Raw genomic sequence first — 19,524 nt, forward strand, 5'->3', positions numbered from 1 at the left:
TCTTTTTGCCTTTTCTAGGGCTGCTCCTGCAGCACATGGAGGTTCCCAGGCTAGGGGTCCAATAGGAGCTGTAGCGACCGGCCTACACCACAGCCACAGCAACAGCAACACAGGATCCGAGCCTCATCTGCAACCTATACCACAGCTCAAGACAACGCCAGATCCTTAACCCACTGAGCAAGGCCAGGGATTGAACCCGCAACCTCATGGTTCCTAGTGGGAGTTGTTAACCACTGCGCCATGACGGGAACTCTGCAACACTTTTTAAAATGGAGGAAAAAACAAAAATCAGATTCTTGATAAAAAATTAGTCAAAGACATTGGAATTCTTTGCATGAGGCTCAGATTTCCAAACTGCTAGGAAAAAAAAGACTCCTCTTTTGCCAGGAGAAGTTCAACTTAACCATGTACGTTTTGAAGGAAAAGAAAAAAGCCCAGACTTCCCAGCAAAGATGACAAATGGGATCCAAGAATCTGGAAATGCGAGTGCTTTTCTCAAAAGGCAGTATTCCGGAGTTAAGTGAGAGGAGAAAGCACATTCACAAGGCAAATCTGAGAGTGACAACAAACAGCCAGTGTGACTATAACCTGAGAATGCACATCATTCGTCGTTTTTATGTTGCCTGTGGAAAAATAAGAAAAGGATGTTTCAAAGATCAACTGATAACTTGAAGGATCTGCACATCAGATCACCACGCGGTGAGGTCCCTATGATAGCGGAGAAATAAATTCGCCTTAGAGTCAGATATTTAGAAAAATTTACGTAAGCCTTAGTTTCTGCATCTTTAACATGATAAAATGGAGTCGATCTTAGTGTTTTTCATCTAGCGTCTTTTTATAAGGATTAAATGACATATTGCAAGTGATGTGCTTTAAACAACAGTGTCTAGTGATGGTAGTTTAGTTCTTAGTATTTTTCCCTAACACAGAAGTTTACTGTAAAGGAGAAATAAATACACTTCAAAATGTTATTTTTAGTTTTATAAGTCACACTTAATATCAGATAAATATATTTTGAGTTGGAGGAGAGGCTCTTAACTCATATATTCACTTTCATCCAAAGCGGACCTCTATAAAAATGTTTTCATTTTTTTTTTTTACATCTGAAAAATTAGAATGTTGGCATGCTCCTTCTTCTATTCTCTCCCCTCCTCTCTACAAATCACCCAGCTCTATTGTGTTTCATTGAAAAGAACCACTCCCACCCCACCTGCAGAAAATGTCAAAATGAAGCATGATTTTACCCAGAAACTGCTTACCAGCAATATTTGTAAAATATTTTTGCTCATCTGTTAGGATTTTTGGCCAAACATGACCATCCTACCGAGCTGTACTAAAGCATGAAACAACCTTTCCATAAAGCATTTAATAAAGCTGTAAAAGTTAAATAGCTCATAACAAGCAACCATATAAAAACACAGAGCCCAGCTCTTGGTCGTTAACTTTCCTAAAGGCTTGGAGGAAAACTCAAGTTACTCTTTTAAACTGCCCGACTCACAGTGTGGAATTGAATCAAGGGTATTGTTCCTGGGATTCTCTCCACTTTGAAGCCAAAGGGATTTCACAACTGCTTCACTGAATTGAATCTAAGATGATCAGATTCTGCTCACAGAGGTAAAATTAATTTGCAGAGACTTACTGAGTCTCTTGGAATTCCTGCCTTAGGTTTGAGAAGAGAATGGAATTTCTTTGCTTATTTCTCTACTGTGATATTTAGCGAGAAATGGGTATTATTTTTGGCTGCCCAGCATCCAGTTCTCCTTCTTAACAGTGTCCCACTTCCTTTCAGGGAGATTCCATTATACGGATGATTGCAGGTTCAGGGTGTCCCAAAAAAACAGGTGCTACCTGTCCCCAGACAAGGATGAAGCATGTGGCCAGGCTAATCAGATCTTGCCTTGCAGGACTACTGTGAATCTGATCCGAATGACAGCAAGAGGGGGAAGACAGGAACTTAGCAGCTGGTGCTCACTAGCTGTTTCACTAAACAGTCCCATCTTGATGGGTCCATTCAATGGTCCCTGCTACCCAACCCCACAGACTTGTTCAGACTCCTCTACTCCTCGAAATCCAATGCCCTAACCTTCTTTTGATTTTGTAAGTACCTTGTATCCCTCCAAGAAATTTCTTTCCAAGTTGCCTATGATTATTTATTATTGCTTAGGCCAAAGGATTCTAACTGCCACTGAGTATCAAGTAATAGTTGTCCTTAAGTCCCATTTATTTTCAAGAAAAGAAACGCACATGGTGCAAGAAGACACCACCAAAAAAGTAAGAATTATGCAGTGATACTTTGCCCACCTCACCATCCAAAAAGCAATGACAATGACGATGATTAAGGTTTGTCTATTACAAATTCTATCTAAACGAGAGTCAACTGAATGGCCATCAAAATTATGGAAAGTATTTAACAAAAGAAAAAGCACAAAACTCATATCAAAAATTTAACTGAGGAGGTGTAGACAAGAAGTTTCTATTCCACACAAAACAACCTGAAATCCTCTAATAGCTGAGAATGTCATATAAATATTTGCCTAATGGCTTGAAAGGCAATGAGAAGAAATGAAATCCCTGTGAATTGAAACCTTATAGATTACAGTTGGTGGCTCCAAATTGTTTGAGGTTAAGAGGATTTATGATTTATAAAAGACGAGTATTGTTTGCCCTGCATAAAAGAGCTACATCTCACAGGCTCAGTTTTACCAGGAGCAGCTCCCTGGAGCCAAAATGATATACAGAATGTAATGCCAGCTTCTATACTTTGTTCAAATTCCCTTGCCTTTCAGGCCAAGATGTCGTAAGTGAAAAAAATCAGTTAGAAACTTGGGAAGCAAACTGGTATTTAATACAATTCCATCAGCTCCTTTTCTCTCTCCCTGACGTCTTACTCACTGAAGACATCTTAATTAAGGAGAAAGCAGGAAATTGGTCTAAATGGATATGTGATGTATTAAATATCCAACAGACCATTTGCTCACTGACCTCACCAGGGAGCCAGGGTGCAGCACAAGCCTGGACTCAGGCTCTGAAGCAGCCTGAAGCCATCGATGCCGAATAATGGCTACTGTCTTTTTAAAACTCTCAGAGGTTCACACTGCAAATTTCCTTCCAGTTTCCAGTGGTATGAGAGACACCGCCAGTATAAATCTTGTTGTCACAAAAGAAGAAGTTATAGTATATATTCAACCACACACACACACAAAAACTTTCAAATAACATTAACTTAAACCCACAAAACCAAGGAGAGTCAGAAGCAAAGCTGAATATCTGTCCTTAAGTAACCCAGTTGTATTTAGATCTTGAAGAATACCCAGCTATCAGAGAGTATCACCAGGGCTGTGTCTGCACAATATTAAGAGGATAAGTCAAACTGCTGAAGGGAAGGGAGGAAGGGGGTGGGGGGGGGAGCAAGGGGAGTGGGAGGAAGGGGAGGGAAGGGGAAAGAGAGCTCAAGATTTCGAAGAAAATATAATCCAGTCTCTCATGAATTTTCGTCTCAATGTGTGAACCTAAACCCTCTGTCCAATCCCCACAGAGCATCCAATGCTGAAAGAAAGCGAATATGAAGCTTGATACAACTTGGAGAGTTCATTTCTACTAAGCAAAGGTTTTTACAAAAACAAGTGTTACTATTATTTGAACATTGTATATCCTTCCTTGACTCATTCATGAATCTAATCTTCCAGTTTTCCAGAATCACACAACCTAAATTGTCAGGAGGCCTGGCCATCTTTGCAGATCCATTCTGAAGAACTGCAAGCATTATCAAATCTGAGGCAAGAGGAGTTCCCGTTGTGGCGCAGTGGTTAACAAATCCCACCAGGAACCATGAGGTTGCGGGTTCGATCCCTGGTCTTGCTCAGTGGGATAAGAATCCAGCGTTGCCATGAGCTGTGGTGTAGGTCACAGATGCAGCTCAGATGCCACGTTGCTGTGGCTGTGGTGTAGGCCAGTGGCTACGGCTCCGACTGGACCCCTAGCCTGGGAACCTCCATATGCCACGGGAGCAGCCCTAGAAAAGGCAAAAAAAAAAAAAAAAAAAAAAAAAAAAAGACACACACAAAAAAAATCTGAGGCAAGAAAGCTGTATCTCAGACAGTAAATCTTAGTGGTCAGGGACCTGTACTTTAGAGCCAGGAAGGCCTGGGTTTCAAACCCAACCCAGTGGTCACTTACCAGCTGTGACCAGGGACAGGGAGCTCACCTCTCTGAGTGATGAATATTTCACTTATAATATGAACGGAGTAACTCATAGGGTTGCCAAGAGGATTAAATGAGATATCTGTGAAGCCATTAGCACTATGCCTGGACCACAGTAAACCTTCCATAAATGGTACCTACATCCGTGAGCATCAACATTTCCAAAGAGGAAAAACAAGACAACATCTCCTTACGGCCAAGACTGGAGGATGCTGACTGTTTCTAGATGCAAAAAGAATTTGCTTCCATTACATGGAGAGTAACTTTCACACAAGGAAAAGGCGGCAAAAGTGAATCATTCATTCCACAAATATGCCAACTATGTGCCAGGCACTGGGGAATTCAAAGATGAACAAGAGAGAAATGGTCCCTGCCCTCCAGAAAATAACAGCCTAGAGGGCATGCAGACACAAAGCAGGCAATTACAGCGAGAGGTCTGGCCGGGGTTCTGTCTCTCTCACAGTGCCCTGGTGTTTTTCTCCACGCCAGCCCCACCAGAAACCACACCGGCCCGGGCTCACATGCCACCTCCTGCCAATCCAGAAAAAGGACTTCAGATCTTTGCCTCAGGCCTTCCTGGGCCGTAAGAGCTTCATAAGATGAGCAAACAACTTCCTCCCAATGACTGAGCCTTAGAACTTGACCGGTCCTAGGCTGCTGCTGTAAACTGAATTGTGTCCCCTCAAAATTCACATGTTGAAGTCACAACCCTCAGGACCTTAGAATGTGACTGTATTTGAAGATGGGGACTTTACAGATATGGTCAAGTTAAAATGAGGCCCTAAGGCGGCCCCTAATCCAATCTGACTTATGCCCTTATAAGAAGAGGAAATTTGGAGACCAAAAAAAAAGAAAGAAAGAAACACCAGGGATGCAGGCACAAAAGGCCACGTGAGGACACAGCAAGAGAGTGGCTGTCTTCAGGCGCAGGAGAGTGGCCTCAGGAGAAACCAAACCTGCCAATACCTTGATAGCAAACATCCAGCCTTGAGAACTATGAGAAAATAAATGCCGAGTGTTTAAGCCACCCCATCCATGCCACTTTGTTATGGCAACCCTAACAAAGGAATAAAGTTGCTTTCCTAGATGAAGGAAGGGAGGCAGGAGAGAACAGGAACCTTTGTGCCCCAAGAAGGACAGAAGGGTATTGAGTAAATGACAGAGTGTTGATGCTGATTTCAAAAGCACACGATGTCCAGTGAGACGGGCTGTCTCTCTAAAAAGGTTTGCTTAATAAAGATAACACCCAACATCGCTTTTACCCACCCAAGCACCTGCTCACACATTATCTCAACTGTCAATTCAATGGGGCCAGTGAGCCCAACCGGGAGACTGCAACAGAACAGTGCCAAGCGTATAATACTCATGGCTTATATTTTCTTGAGTACATACTATGGGACAGCCCCTGCGCTAAGCACTGGGTTTTAACAAATTTAATCCTGACCACAACCTATGCCTTAGTTTCTTAGGGCTGCTATAAATAAATCACCACAAACTGGGTGACTCAGCGCAACAGACATTTATTCTTTCACTGTTCTAAAGTCCAGAGACTTGCCTATAGGCTGGAAATCCAAAATTAAGGTGTCAGTACAGCCACACTCCTGAAATCTGTAAGGGCGAATCCTTCCTTGCCTCTTCGTGGTTGCTGGCAATCCCGGTCCACTGGGCTTGCAGCTCCATCCCACAATTTCTGCCTCTACTGTCACTTGGTGCCCGCCCTCCCCCACCATGTGTTTATTTTCTTCTAAGGACACCAGTCACAGGATTAAGGCCCACTTTATTCCATCACGACCTCATCTTAATTCAACCAGTTACATCAGCAAAGACCCTACTTACAAATAAGACGATATTCTGAGGTTCTGGGTGAACATGAATATGGGGGGACACTACTCAAGCCAGTAGGAAAAGGTCCTTGTTATTATAGCAACTTAAGAGATGAGGAGACCTGGGTGCCGAGAGAAAGTAACTTTCCAGTTTGCCCAGATAATCAATGGCAGAGCCGGGATCCAGCTCTAAAGCCCATGTTCTTAACTGCAACACTCTGCTGCTTATCAAAAAAAAGCTTTTCCAAATGAATGAATAAACTAGTCATAGTCAACCCCCAGGACGCTCCACTATGCGCCCTAAGTTCACTCCCCCTCATCCCTTTGTGAGGCCACTGCCTCAGCCTCACAATATCCCTGTTCTACTTTCTCAAGGCCACGTGACCACCAGAGGTGTCTTCAAACCCAGATCTGATCATCTTACTACTATTCTTAAAAACTCAAATTCCTAACTTAGCACAGCAGCCAACAGCCTTTGCCCTTTGGATGGAAAGCTCCACGTAGACAGGGATTGCACCCATTGTTGCTGCCCACTGCATCCTGCACAACAAACACGGATCCCTAGGAGCTAGCAGGCCCTCAAAAGTCGTTGTTAAGTGAATGGAGAAATGAATGAATGAGTGAATGAATGATCTGGGCCAACCTACATTTCCAGTCTCAGCTCCGGACGCACCCAAGGCTTTTGCCAATGCTGTGCTCTCTCCAGGTGCGCTGTCACCATCCTTCGGGGCACAGCTCAAACCTCCCCTCCCCTTTAGGTGCATTTAGACCACACACAAACACACACACACACACACACACACACAGCGCAGCACACACATAAGTTGCTTTCACTCACAAGGGTACCATGGAACTTCGTGATGTCACCGATGATGTGATATATTAGGTTTCTCCCTCAGTCCCCTCTTGAGAGGTCCTTGGGGCCTGGGGCTGTGTCTTCGGTTTTACAGGCTTACTAGAGAGTGGATACTCGGTAAATGTTCACTGGATAAACGACTGAGTGAACAATCGAATGTCAGTGTGCCCCTAAGCACAGTAATTACTTCTATTTTGACTAGGGCTTGACTGCATATACAGAATCCAGTTCCCAAATGATGAGGCAACGTCGTGGCTTTCCAAATTACCCAAGCACAGATGTCACACCGCTAAGAGAAGCCTGAGTTTAAAGACAGACATTCTAGGGTCCAACTATCACAATGCCGTGCAGGCCCCCACCACTTCCTGAAATCCTATGTATCTATGAGGTGGGTGAGTGAAGGGAAGAGATAAAGAAACTGACAGTGTGATTCCAGCCCTGAGGACTGCTTTTACTTAAGTGGTATATAGCTTTAGAGCTTTGCTGTTTTTTGTTTTTTTTTTAATCACATCTGGAGACCATTTCAAAGTTAATAAGCCCATTACTCACTTGCCACTTAACCTAATTCCGGGGACAGTGTGGCACAGAGATTGAGAGCATGGGTTTTGGATTCAGTGGAACCAAACATGCTCTAGTCACCCCTTCTGTAATGTTTCTGTGAGCAGGTAGATGCACAGATGTTCCTCCTCCTCTTCCCATATTTTCATCATCTCCTGCACAGCAAGGCTCTCTAAAGAGATGCTAAGATAGAGTCATACACACGCCCCACTTCTCTTTACATTCTCTCGAGAACCCTAGTCAGGCTCTGTCCCCTCACAATGAGGTCTCCCCACCAAGTTCAACCACATCCTCCCTGTCATCACCTCTGTTCTCACCTTCTCTGACCTTTCCGCACTGGTCCCCACCAAAGGACCACCTCCCTCCGTCTGAAGGGCCCCTCTCCCCTCTGAGCTACCGTTAACCCCGCTTTCTCCCAGGCTGTCCCTCTGACCTCAAAATCCTGGCCGTCCCAGGACGCAGGCCAAGCTTTCTTTGCCGGCCTGTCTCTCTAACACCGGGTCTTGTCCAGGGGTCTTAGTGCCATGTGTACGCTGATGACTCCGCCGGTCCTGGCCTTGTCTCTGGACTTCTCACTCACCTACCTCACAGTTCTCCGGCCAGAGAGTTAGTGTAGAGCTAAGACCCAGAACCCCTAGAGCCAGAGGGCCTGAGTTTGACTCCTTACTTGGCCCTCTTTTGGATTCAGAACATCGAGAATTTATAGAACTGGTTTCTTCATCTATGAAACACGGATAATGCCTCATTGGACTCTTTCGAAGGTTATATCTTCCATCTTGAAGGAATGTGTACCAGTTCCAAGAACACCGCTGGCACTCATTGAGAGACAGCAATCAATGTCCCCAGTAGTGGCACCAGGAGCATCTTCTTTTAGAAATCAAAGAGGCACCTTAGAGTTATTGTCCCTAAAACAGAACCCTGGAGCCTCCTACTAAAACTCATTTCTAGAAGTTCCCTGGTGGCCTCGTGGTTAAGGATTCAGCATGGTCCCTGCTGTGGTGGGGGTTCAATCCCTGGCCCAGGAACTTCCACATGTTGTGGGCACAGCACCCCAAAAACCTCATTTCTATTCCCATCGTCTCACATCACTATCATATTAAGTTATCTTATTTTCTTTCTCTAACTTATTCCTATCTGAAATTTCTTTATATCTTCAACTGTTCATTCTGGCCCACCTCTGGCAAGGATTTAAGTGTCACGGGGGCAGGGCCATGACTGTCTTGTTCACTGCTGTAACTCTATCACTTCGAAGGCTGACTCATATTAACACATAGTAGGTACTCAATACCCAGCTGCCAGATAAATGGATGGACAAATGAGTGACTGAACAATCTGACTTGGATTTGGCACCTATACCCAGCAGGCACTAGTTACAGAACATGAGGAGAATATTTAACTTTCATGAGCCTTGGTTTGTTCACTTGTTAAATGGGATAGCAAGGCTTCCTTATAGGGTTACTATGAAAGTTATCTGCAGCAACATGGATGGAACTAGAGACTCTCATCCTGAGTGAAGTCAGTCAGAAAGAGAAAGACAAATACCATATGATATCACTGATATCTGGAATCTAATATGTGGCACAAAGGAACCTTCCCACAGAAAAGAAAATCATGGACATGGAGAACGGACTTGTGGTTGCCAAAGGGGAGGGGGAGGGGGAGGGAGTGGGATGGATTGGGAGCCTGGGGTTAACAGATGCAGACTATTGCCTTTGGAATGGATCAGCAATGAGATCCTGCTGTGTAGCACTGGGAACTATGTCTAGTCACTTATGATGGAGCATGAGAATGTGAGAAAAAAGATTGTTTACTTGTATGCGTAACTGGATCACCTTTCTGTACAAGAGAAAACTGACAGAACAGTGTAAACCAGCTATAATGAAAAAAAATAAATATTAAAAAAATTAACCATAAGTAAATAAATAAATGCACTTAACACACTTAGCACAGTGCCTGGCCCAGAGCAAGGCTTCATGATGTGGTAATTAAAAAAAATGAAAATAAGGATTGCTGCGAACCACAGAATAGTCTTTAAGAGGAATTGGCATCTAAGGCGTGTAATTTAAGATACTGCCAGAAAATTTAAAGTGTGATGTACAGAATCACAGACTTATAGAACTGTAAGGAAACTCCAAGAAGAAACCTTTTAAGCTACTTCATCTAATAGATGTACAAACACATGCCTGGAAAACTAGAAGATTTGTCCAAGATTACAGACATAAACACAGAACTAGAACCCAAGACTCCCAACTCCAAGTTCATTAAACATGGCACATTCTCTACCTTTGCCCAATTACTCTGATTTGATAATTAATCTACATGCATATATCTCATACATGAACTTCAGGTTGAACTGCTTTTCATGAAAGGATATACTGTAACTCTGGAAAAGACAGATAATGTGAACATATACATACCCATTACGTTTCTCTCCATCATTTCTTCATTCCTTCCTTGACCATCTACTGTATGTTCAGTTTTGTGCTTGATGTGGAAGAAAACAAGTGGGAGACACAGTGCCAACGTTCAAAGAGTTTTGTGCACAAACCAGTGGGGAGGACATTGTCTCATGTTGGTTTCTCAACAAATACAGTTGGTTACCCAACAAACAGGTGTTGAGCGCCTACTCTGGGCCAGACACTCTGCCAGATTCTGGAAATGCAGTTGGTGAGTCAGAGTGAGTCTAGGTGACTGTAGCAAAGAGGACCAAAATAACTCAGTGGATTGAAGAAGGCTGAAGTGAATTCCTTTCTCTTGTAACAATGTGAGGTAAGGTTCAGGATGCTGGACTGTTCTGCTCCACTTGGTCAGCTGGAGACTCAAATTTCTTCCCTCCTCTTTGCCATCCTTTGAAGCTTTGCCATCCATCTCTGCATGGTGGACATTGGGTCACAGTGGCAAGAACAGGAAGGAGAGAGAAAAGTGATATCCATCATTGATGCCTGCATTCTATTTGTAGAAACTTAACCAGGTGATAACTGGTTGACAGAGGCAGCTGGGCAACCACGTGCCTGGCTGTAATCCTATCTCCGTGGAAAAGACAAGAGCTGGCTTGGGAAGAGAGCAAGTTGTCTTGGCCTCAGTGTCAAAGCCTTCACAGTATCCCACCACGCATGCTCACAATCTAGGAGACAGAAAATAATCACATCCTTATGAACGACAGGAAACAACATGCAGAAAAAGTATACCGAAGGGGGCACTGATGCGATCAAGTCCAGAACATTCTGGAAGCAGGAACAGCCTGCAGAAATATCTGGCGGCAGATGGGAAGGGACAGTTTAGAAATTCAGACTCTGGAGCCAGACTTCTAGGTTTGAGTCCAGCTCTAGAACTTACTAGCTGTGTAATCTTCAATGAGTTATTTAATTACTTGTACCTTCGTTTCCTCACTTATAAAATAATAATGTTATTATTATCACATGATAGTAAATATTATCATCATCATTACTAGTATATCATAGGTCTCTCTCTCTCTTTTTTTTTTGTCTTTTTGGGACCGAACCCTCAGCATATGGAGATTCCCAGGCTAGGGGTCAAATTGGAGCTGCAGTCGCCGGTCCACGCCACAGCCACAGGAACACCAGGTCTGAGCCATGTCTGCAACCCATCCCATAGCTCACCACAATGCCAGATCCTTAACCCAATGAACAAGGCCAGGTATCGAACCTGCATCCTCATGGATGCTTGTTGGGTTCGCTAACTGCTGTGCCACGATGGGAACTCCTCATAGGTCTGTTTGTTATGAGGATTAATTTTAAGTGCTGTGGTATAGGCACCTACTAAATACAGTCAACATTACCTACAGGTTTGGGGAAACAGGCATCAGGAGTCTCGAAGTTTAGCAAGTAGTAATCTCGGTGAGTTACCTAGCGGTGGTCATTTAAGATTTTCTAGGCAAAAGCATAGGCATTTATGCTACGCCAAGTAATTCAAGAGTTTCTTTGTTTCTATCTTTCAGGGCCTGTGAAAAAGCCCAAGCTTTACAAAGTGTGCCCAAAACATCAGATGAAGAGAAATGTCTAATTATTAAATTTTTGAGCTGCTGCCAAGACATAAATAATGTTATTTGCACTCTATACATGCATAAGGGAAGTAGCAGGTAAGGGCCTGTTCAGGTAAGGGCCTTAACCTATGCACTCAGGTGGATATTCCTAGTCCCTTGATGCCTATTTCTTCGTGTTTTAAAAATCAACTAGTCTCAGGAATTCCTCGGTGGATTTCTGGTTAAGGATTTGGTATTATCATTTGTTGGGCAAAAAAACCAAAAAAACAAAAAACAAAAAAAACCAAAACTAGTCTCAATTTTACACTAGTCTCATTACACTGTGCATTTGGGGTATCCACCCATGGTCATTTTGGGGTCTCCCCTCAAATGACCCTAGGTGGGTACCACAGTCTTAAGGAGCACCCTGAAAGGAGGAAGCCCCTTTATTCGACAGTCACTGTGGAGATAGGTCAGTTCTGACTGCGTTTCCTCTGTTCAGATGGTGCCCTCAGGTCACCGGCTCAGGACTGCCTCTGGAGAGCTCAGTGTGTGCTCTTGACCCTCCTTGGCTTATGTCCCCTCTGAGATCAGGCCACCTCCTTGGAGCACTGCCAGGAAGCGATGGAGAGGGAAGGGTACTCCCGCCTTCCTCCCGTCTGAGAATTATTATTTTTATTAGTCTGGAAGAATCTCCCCCTTCAACGTTTCCTCGGGGCCATCTCCTCTCTCCACAAACCTCTAGACTAGAATCCTAGAAAACTTCCCAAGGGCATGAAATTTTGAAAACAAAAGCCAGAAAACGTAGCTGTTGGCATTCTCTTGTTCCCTGCCACACACCTGCCTGAAATCTGGAAGCAAGATCCCACAGCCTGCTTCACTGGGGGCCAGCAAAGAAACTCCAGAAGAAAGCAAAAGATTACCTTGTTCCAAAGACACCAGGGTTTCTCTCCAACCGAGAGCCACTTCCACCAGAACCTTCTATCAGAGGTGATCCTTTTCCTCTCTGCCCCAAGGCACCAGGACAAAGTGTTAAGACTCCAGCAGCAGCGGGCCAACACCGGAAAACACAAGAAGCTGGCGTGTGGCGCTTGTGCACGTGTGCGCGCATGCGTGTGCGTGCGTAGGGCTGCTTGTGCGCGAGTGAGCCTGCGTGTGGACGTGCGTGCATGCGTGCGTGCGTGTAGGTGTGAGCGTGTGCGAACTGCGAGCGTGCGTACGCGAACTGCGAGCGTGCGTACGTAGGCGTGTGTTTAATTTGCCTTAGTTTGTTCCTAGTAACAGGTGAAATTAAGTGGTAACTTGCCCAAGTTGTCAATGATTCAAATTCTGGAGTTTGGAGTTACCGTGGTGACTCAGTGGTTAGCGAATCCGACTAGGAACCATGAGGTTGCGGGTTAGATCCCTGGCCTTACTCAGTGGGTTAAGGATCCGGCGTTGCTGAGAACTGTCGTGTAGGTTGCAGATGCGGCTCGGATCCCGCGTTGCTGTGGCTCTGGCCTAGGCTGGCGGCTACAGCTCCTATTAGACCCCTAGCCTGGGAACCTCCATATGCTGCGGGAGCGGCCCAAGAAATGGCAAAAAGACCAAAAAAAAAAAAAAAAAAGAACTCAAAAAATACTAAACCTGTATTCCCAAAAGGCCACAGGAGCTGAGCAGTGGCGCCCCTTTCATATGAAGCACATATCCTCTGGTTCCCCACAGAACACACCACCATCCTGATACATCCTAATAACGGCCTCATTTTTTATCTCTAGCGTTCAGAAGAAAATAACTGTTATGGGTGCATGTTCCATGTAAAGAAATTAAAAATAGACAGGAAAGCATCTTAGCCTTTAAATATAACCAGGCATCTGGGGTTTTGTTTGTTTGTTAAACTCAGCAACCCTACATAAGAAGCCATTAGAAAACAAATCTGTCTCACTCCTTTTCTTTACCTGCTGCCCACTTTCTGCTGCATTTATACAGGGAAAGGGATAGAAAAGCCCAGAAGAATCAGGGACTGTCTGAGACTATTTGGTAGTGTGCTGGAGAAAAAAAAAAACTTCCTTAAATGTAGATGGTGAAGGTTCTGTTTCAAACCTGGACATGGACATTGAACAAGTACAGATGAGGAGAAGGACCCTTCTTTTCAACAGAACTTGGCTCTAGAGAGAATAGGTTTTACATGAAAACATCAGAAACCATAAGAATATCAGACCCCATATCAGGATCAGCGGAAAGTGGACAACTAAAGGAAAAATACACCTGGACTGGACCAGAACAGAGACAATTCTCTAGAAACACCTGGTCAAGGGCTTTTAGCCAATTCTTAGTGAGAAGCAATTATAATTAATATCTGCAGTATGGTGTCCATGGTCACATATGATTAGGTTTCTCATTATATAAACTAGACACAGTCCTTACAAGAACATAGTAATTTATTATCCATTAAATCTGAATGAAAGAAACACTTTATAGGGACTGTTTTAGATAGATTTGGGGGCTGGGTGGAGCTGGGTTCGACTTGAATACTCCAGTTAAGACTTCCGTTCCCAGGGTGATTTATATTTGGGAAATGGCTTTCCTAACCAAAGGCTGAATAAGAAGTTGCTTTCTGTCTTGCAGTGTGGAATGGGAATGGAAGATAAGAGGGACAGCCTCCCTGCCATCCTGTGACCTACCATTGATTGGGCAGAGGACATATGAATAAATTGCTGCAGCAGCGTGGTGAATCTGTGATAGATGCAGGTGTGGCTGCTCCAGGGAAAGGAAATCTGTCCAGATTTGAGATACGCCTGGAAGACATTCTTTAACACGTAATGCCTGAGCTGAATCTTTAAGAATAAATGGAAGGTCATCCCATGAGAAAAGTGGAAAAATGCATTCTAGGCAGGGAGGTCATTTCCAACAAACCCAGAGGCCAGGAGAGCCCTGATGTTGCCTAGAAGGCAATTGACTAATTGCCAAGCAAGGAGAGGTGAGAGATGAGACTGGAGAACAGGTAAGAGCAGGTCATTAGGACCTTATGTGGTCATGCTCAGAAGCTCAGATTTTCTTCTGAATCACTAGGAAGCCACTGAAGCATTTTAAGTAGAAGCGACAGGGTCCGATGTGATTTTTTATGTCGACTGTAAGGAAAGAGCAAACAGAGTAACTGCAGGAAGACTACTTACAAAATTATTGCAAAGGTCAAGGTGATGGTTTACCAGCGCTTGAGCTACAGCAGTGGGAGAGAAAGGGAAGGAGTGAGTGGATTTAATACATTATTCAGAGATAAAACCAATACAATGTGGCAATTGATTGAGTTGGGGATTATGAGTAGTCTTGGATGAGCTCAGGAAGCCAAGGGTGACTTCCAGCTTGGGTGACTCGGTGATGCCAACTAAAATAGGGAATTCCAGAGAGGGAAGAAGATTAATTTGGCCTTGGACATGCCAAGTTTTAGATGCCTGTGGAATATCCAGATGGAGATAATATAGGAAGTGGTGCTGTTTGTAAGTCCCAGGCACTCTTATTTCTAAAAGCCCCATCCCACATCATAGCAAATATATTAAAATTTACCCACATCATACATTAGATCTGACTCTTGCAATAAAAATGTGAGAGAATTTTTATAATTTTGATTTTTTGAAATTATTTGCAACTCAATTTTTGACGAGTTACAATTTTTTAGTTGTTTACAAATGAACTCTTTAAAGAAATACTTTTGGGAGTTCCCGTCGTGGCGCAGTGGTTAACGAATCCGACTAGGAACCATGAGGTTGCGGGTTCGGTCCCTGCCCTTGCTCAGTGGCTTAACGATCTGGCATTGCCGTGAGCTGTGGTGTAGGTTGCAGACGAGGCTCGGATCCCGCGTTGCTGTGGCTCTGTTGTAGGCCGGTGGCTACAGCTCCGATTGGACCCCTAGCCTGGGAACCTCCATATGCCGCAGGAGCGGCCCAAGACATAGCGAAAAGACAAAAAGACAAAAAAAAAAAAAAAGAAAAAAAGAAATTGTAATGAAATTGACATAATGTTATGTTTTAAATAGCACATTAACTTAGCTTTTGTAGAGTTGTTTTCATATTTTGGAATTAATTGTTCATTTATTTAGGTCTCATAGGAGTAGTAGGCCCTTGAAAAGCTTGTAGACTATAGCGCCAAGCCCATCACACCTGATATAAAACTACCTTGTGGGCAGACAACTGAACATACAGATTTGCTGCTCAAGAAAGAGAGAGGCTTGGAGTTCCCGTCGTGGCGCAGTGGTTAGCGAATCCGACTAGGAACCATGAGGTTGCGGGTTCGGTCCCTGCCCTTGCTCAGTGGGTTAACGATCCGGCGTTGCCGTGAGCTGTGGTGTAGGTTGCAGACGCGGCTCGGATCCCGCGTTGCTGTGGCTCTGGCATAGGCCGGTGGCTACAGCTCCGGTTCAACCCCTAGCCTGGGAACCTCCATATGCCGTGGGAGCGGCCCAAGAAATAGCAACAACAACAAAAAAAGACAAAAAAAAAAAAAAAAAAAAAAAAGACAAGAAAGAGAGAGGCTTATGAGGCAAAAAATAGTTAAGTTCTAGATAAAACCATAAGAGTGAATTTAATTCGCCCAAGAAAACATAGATTGAGAAAAGAACTACTGTAAAGAATACCAATATCTTAAAGAAGGTCAGAGAAACAGGGATTTTACAAAGGAGATGGTGAAAATGGTGAGAGAAGAAGAAAGAGAGTGAGACCAGAGAACCAAGAGAGCATTGAATATCAGAGAGATCGCAGCTGATCACTGAAGTAGCACCAAGTGAAGACGAGTGGTTCACACAATAATAAAAGGGCTGAAGGTGTCTAGGAACATTGGGCTAATGGTGGTAGCTGCTATGAGGAGGCCTTCGTAGATTGTAGAGAAAACATCTCCAGGGACAGACAGTGGTAAAAACTGAGAGTTGGGGGTTGAGGAATGAACAGCAGATGAGAAAGTAGAAGTGATGAATGTTGAAATTGGATAAGACTGGATAAAGAAAGCCTAAAAGTTAGAGTGAGACATCACTTATATTGAGGTCATTGATCTTTGTTTAGAATAGAAAAGTTTTGAGTGTTCGTCTGAGCCAAGGAGCAATCTCCAAGACAGGAGAGGATATCAAAGTTAATAGAGAAAGATGAAATTGTAACAATGGCCCAGAAGAAAGGGGTGGAATGGAGCAAGAGCCCAAGGCCAGTATCTCCCTGGCTTGGGCAAAAGGATGTCTTGTCTTTTTGGGGACAATTGTTTGGACTTCAGCATATGCTCATTTGTACCATTATTTCTCAATTTCTGAATGTGTTCTGTCCCCCCATGGGACCATGAAGCCCAGAAAAGGACTATCTCTTAACCTAGCCCTTTATGTCACATGTAGTAGTAGAAAAGAGGCCTTAGTAGGGTTAAAGGACCTTCAAGATCATGTAGACAGTTTTTTTTTTTTTAATCTTTTTTTTTTTTGAAGAAGAAGAAATTTCAAAAAATATACATTGTCTTCTAAGAACATAATAGTGAAAGAGATTTTCCCAATTCCAGGAGCAAGAGTCTCTCTTTCCAGTAATTCACATAATTAGAAGAGGAAAAGAAAAGGAGAAAAAAAATGGAGGGTATATAACCTGAAAGAACTGGACTCTCCCTTCCTAGTCAGTGACATATCAATCATCTGTGAGTTTATCCAAAACTTGTTCGATGCTGTTTATTACAGTCATTCATTCAACAAATGTGTGCAGGCTTGGCATTGGTGCTCTAGGCTTCTATGGGGAGTGATGGGTTCTGAGTGAATACAACTCGATACATAAGGCTGTCACCTTCCTTCCAACTTCGAAGGGTGCCTCACTGCTCAACAGTTCTAGAATTTGATGCGCAGTTCTCTGCTGACCCTTTCCCAAGCATTTCCTCTCCACCACGAAGCAGATACAAATACAGCTCGCTTTGAAGAGTCTCGGGTTGGCTCTGGGATGGGAGTGGGTTTGGATTGGTTGTATGGCGTGAGCTACAGAAGATGAGAAATGAGCACACTGATGTGATCCCATATTAGTCAGGAAAATTCTAAGAAACTGTTCCCAAAGAGAAGTGGTAAGAGGATTTTTTCTCCTCTATTAGACTTACATAACTCGTAAAATAACAGGCTGCCATTTTAGAATCGTTGGTGTTGGCATGCTGTTGTGAAAATTACATGAAACTATTCTTTTTAGAAAATATTACTTCAGGTTTTAGGTTAAAGCTTGATGCCAAACACAGATGAGTGGTTGGTTTACACAATTATCGCCTTTTTCTTAGAAGTAAGGGCAAAACCTCAAAACATGCCACAGCAGAAGAGCTATTTCTGTCACTGGCTAACAATTGAAGGACATCCATAAACCTTTGGAAATTAATATCCCCCAGGAAAATCTATTTGACGAAAGTCACAAGGAAGTTATTAACTAGAGTTAAGTCACTGACAAGAGATATTATTAATGATCTCATCAAAATTTCAAGTGCATTTAACTATCACATTGCAAGCCTGATTATTGACGACTCAGCGAATATTAAACTATTTTACAGTAGTTACTTGGCTAGAGATCAAATGAAAAAAGATGAAAAGCTTAAGTTCTAGGTAATTCCATAATTCTTTAGGCTTCACACAATTAAAAAGTTAAAGCCATTAGCCTTTCTGTCTCCTTCTCCCCTAAATCTACCAATTGCTCAGATAGTTGGTTTCTTTTCATTGTTAATTGTTCCTTGTTTCTCTTCCAGATGCTGACGCAGGCAGGACCAAAGTCAGAAAAATCCTCCAAGCCTTGGTTTTCCAAAAGCAGTTCAGGAAGCACAGTTTGTTTTCAGATTGGAAGAGACACTTTCAAGTGCACTGGGTCTTTAATCGCCATCCCTCAAGGAAGTTTTCCACGGGGGAAAGAGGCTTTCTCCTTCCCACTCAGTTCTCTCTCTCTCTGAGGTCATGACCCAACTCTCAGGTTGGCATTAGGTTAAACTCCATGCTGAGCCTTTGTTAACATCCTCCAATAAGTGCTAGAGCTTGATCGAGCACTGACGTGGGGTACCTAGATATAGTGTTTACAGACACAGACGGACTGGGTCAGTTTGTTGTACAGCAGAAATTGACACACCGTTGTAAACCAATTATATGCTAATGAAAAAATTTTTTAAATGAATGTAGTGTTTAAGCAAATAACAAACCCCTTTTCTAATTTCTTAAGTTGATCTGATTACCTAAGACAGTTTTGTCCTCACTTCAGAACCCCTAGTTCCACAAATATTTACTGAGTTTCTATTATTCATGTAGCACTGTGCTAGCAGCTGTAGAGCAAAGATTAATGTGAGATGGTTCCTAGCATTCAAGGAGATCCAGAAATAAAAACAAGCCATTCAGTGCTGTGATAAGAGGTATGCCAAAAAATCTAGGATGCAGAGAAGAGTGGCAGCCTAGCCCAATGAAGGGCAGTGCAAGGAAGGCCCCCTGAAGGTGGTGATGCCCGCTCTGAACTTTAAAGAATGCATAGAATTTTTTTTTTTTTTGCTTTTTTTAGGGTTGGACCTGTGGCATATGGAGGTTCCCAGGCTAATCGGAGCTGCAGCTACCAGTCTACACCCCAGCCACAGTAAGGTGGGATCCGAGCTACATCTGCAATCTATACCACAGCTCATGGCAACTCCTGATCCTTAATGCACTGAGCAAGGCCAGGGATTAAACCCGCATCCTCATGGATACTAGCTGGATTCGTTACTGATGAGCCACAATGGGAACTCCAAGAATGGGAAGAATTAAGGAGGAAGGAAACTTGCATTTGTTAGTGTCTGCAATGAACAGGTGCTCTACACATGGTTTTCCACGAAATCCTTCCAACAACCCTAGGGAAACATTATGATGTTCTCCTGTTTGTAGATGAGGAAACTGAGGCTGAAAGAGAGTATATAACTTAGTCAACTTGCAAGCAGCAGATGTGGGATTCCAAGCCTATGCTCAAAACGACTGAGAAACATATGTTGTGATGTGACTTTTCTGTGACCCTCAATTTCCCGGCTAAATCTCATCACACTAAATGCCCAGTGAGATCAGTGGTCTTCTTGTGAAGACTAGTGAAGAAGCAGCTTCTGTAAGCAGAAGACCAAGCAAAAGGGGTCCCAACAGATAAACT

The 19,524-nt window shown here is 43.4% G+C and overlaps 1 protein-coding gene across 13 annotated transcripts in view; it reads right to left on the reverse strand.

Moving 5' to 3' along the window:
* Positions 1–19,524, reverse strand: part of LOC110260784 (uncharacterized) — a 566,816-nt gene that overhangs the window by 231,811 nt on the left and 315,481 nt on the right. For 6 of the 13 annotated variants that reach the window (XR_014804177.1, XR_014804178.1, XR_014804180.1 and 3 more), the window contains exons 1-2: positions 12,343–12,567; positions 9,855–10,561 (exon numbers count right to left, since the gene is read on the reverse strand). The gene's annotated coding sequence lies outside the window, so the exon portion shown is untranslated. Of the gene's footprint in view, positions 1–9,854; positions 10,562–12,342; positions 12,577–17,054; positions 18,430–19,524 lie in introns of those variants that run through there. The other 7 variants (XR_014804181.1, XR_014804179.1, XR_014804188.1 and 4 more) reach the window with 3 other exon arrangements.

Source organism: Sus scrofa, chromosome 5, assembly GCF_054392235.1.
Source record: "Sus scrofa isolate SSC_HxYL_T2T_F1_AM1 chromosome 5, Sscrofa_HxYL_maternal_Yorkshire_Landrace_v2.0, whole genome shotgun sequence".
Classification (NCBI taxonomy): Eukaryota; Metazoa; Chordata; class Mammalia; order Artiodactyla; family Suidae; genus Sus; species Sus scrofa.